The sequence below is a fragment of the Cherax quadricarinatus genome, unplaced genomic scaffold (genome assembly GCF_038502225.1).
Source record: "Cherax quadricarinatus isolate ZL_2023a unplaced genomic scaffold, ASM3850222v1 Contig74, whole genome shotgun sequence".
In the NCBI taxonomy this organism is placed as follows: domain Eukaryota; kingdom Metazoa; phylum Arthropoda; class Malacostraca; order Decapoda; family Parastacidae; genus Cherax; species Cherax quadricarinatus.
In genome coordinates this window covers 342501-345000 of record NW_027195100.1, presented here as the reverse complement: position 1 = coordinate 345000, position 2500 = coordinate 342501, and the positions used below count along the sequence as shown (strand labels likewise).

At 37.2% G+C, this 2500-nt stretch overlaps 1 protein-coding gene across 1 annotated transcript in view; it reads right to left on the bottom strand.

The window, feature by feature from the left end:
- Nucleotides 1–2500, bottom strand: part of LOC128700480 (carbonic anhydrase-related protein 10-like) — an 86564-nt gene that overhangs the window by 1849 nt on the left and 82215 nt on the right. The gene's annotated exons all lie outside the window — the stretch shown is intronic.

Sequence of the window (2500 nt, the reverse complement as noted above, 5' to 3'; positions counted from 1 at the left end):
GCGAAACGTTTCATAATAAAGATACCTAACTGTTGCATATGTGTCTTACCTAACAACCTTGGAGTCCAGTTTGCGCTAGACGTTGATCCAAGGCAGCCAGCTTTCAAGGAGAAGGCTTACAGCTTTTCATCTCATCTCCTGCATGCATCAGTCTTACTAGAGATTTGAACAATGCAAGGAATTCGTAAGAGCAGGCGAAATATACACAAACCCTGATCTCTGGCTAGAGACTCGAACCTACGAACCTTGGAACAAGGGATGAGATGAAAAGCTAAGCCTTCTCCCTGAAAGCTGGTTGCTTGGATCAAGGTCTAGCGCATGCTGCACGCCAAGTTTTTGTCCTGTGTGGTGAGATTGGTATAGCACTGCGTACCTTTTTCCATGGTTCGTAGGTTCGAGTCTCCTTCAGCCAGAGATCATTGTTTGTGTATATTTCGCCTGCTCTTACGAATTCCTTGCATATATATATATATATATATATATATATATATATATATATATATATATATATATATATATATATATATATATATATATATATATATATATGCAATAAGATCACAGTAAACAGGTGATTTTAAAATATGCAAAACAACCACTGTGAAAGAATAGTGAAATTCTAAGCGCTTTCGTGACTACTCACATTGTCAAGGAACTATGAAAGTAATACATCAAAGGAAGGCAATTAAAGGGCTTAGACCACACCTCACAGTCAACTCCCACAACAAAGAAACACCTGACGCGGGATAATACCGGACTCATAAGAAAAGAGGAACACTGCAGTAGGTCCGCTGGTCCAACTAGACAGGTCCTCACGACAACCCACCAACAAATCATTCTACCCAGGAAATAAGGTTTATTATTTGTCCAATGTATTATTAAACTCTGACCAAATTTTGTTAATTATAAATGAATCTAATTTATACAAACCTAAGAAAATATTCATATTATTGTCAAAACTGCTTTTTATGAAACAGGATTCAATTATATTCCTGTCGACCATGGACTTGCTTGATACTACTTTCTCAACTTTTTGAAAATCAATTGGATGGTTAAAATCTCTTACATGAATAAATAGAGCATTGGAATCTTGTCCAGTTCTAATGCTATATTTATGTTGTTTTAATCTTAGTTCGAGATTTTTACCAGTTTGACCGTAATAAACTTTATCGCAAATTTTACAAGGAATCTTATAGACACATCCATCAGCATTTTGGGGGGAATTCTTTATCAAAAGTTTTTTTTACTGTATCAAGATTTTTAAATACAACTTTAATATTAAAAGTCTTAAGAAGAGAAGGCATATCAACCAAGTTTTCATGGTAAGGGAGAACCAACATATTTTTAGTTGAATAAGGTTGGTTGTCCCTTTTTGGGTTGTAAAAAGTATTTCTAGCAATTTTAAATGATTTATCAATTACATTTCTCGGGTATTTCAGATCATTGGCTATTTCATAAATTTTGGATATTTTCTGAGTTTATAGATGAAGAAATATCCAAAATTTCTGTCAAAGCAGTTTTGAAAATAATATGAATATTTCCTTAGGTTTGTATAAATTAGATTCATTTATAATTAATAAAATTTGGTTAGAGTTTAATAATACATTGGACAAATAATAAACCTTATTTCCTGGGTAGAATGATTTGTTGGTGGGTTGTCGTGAGGACCTGTCTAGTTGGACCAGCGGACTTACTGCAGTGTTCCTCTTTTCTTATGAGTCCGGTATTGTCCCGCGTCAGGTGTTTCTTTGTTGTGGGAGTTGACTGTGAGGTGTGGTCTAAGCCCTTTAATTGCCTTCCTTTGATGTATTACTTTCATAGTTCCTTGACAATGTGAGTAGTGAGAGTAAGACACATGTGCAACATCTGGGTATCTTTATTGTAGACGTTTCGCCATCCAGTGGCTTTATCAATACAAATTCTAGGACATAACTTGAAGACAGTAGAACTATGTACAGAAGATGAGGTAATCAGTCCCTCAACCTAGGAGTAGGTGCGAACAGCACCATAGTCGTGGAGATTCTGAAGCAGAAGAAAGAATCCTGGCGCTTATATAGTAACGTCAGGTGTAGCAGACGAGGGCATATTCACTGGTAGGTGGGATTCCCCAGTGGAAGTAGGTCCTTCCCAAAGAGATGGGTTAGTTGTAGTAGTAGTTGATAAAGCCACTGGATGGCGAAACGTCTACAATAAAGATACCCAGATGTTGCACATGTGTCTTACTCTCATCTTGTCGGTATTATATACCATTCGTACACAACTTGTCAGACACTGCAACATCATGGAATCTTAATTCTGAGGACATGTACATAACCTTCACGACTACGACAACTACTACTACAACTAACCCATCTCTTTGGGAAGGACCTACTTCCACTGGGGAATCCCACCTACCAGTGAATATGCCCTCGTCTGCTACACCTGACGTTACTATATAAGCGCCAGGATTCTTTCTTCTGCTTCAGAATCTCCACGACTATGGTGCTGTTCGCACCTACTC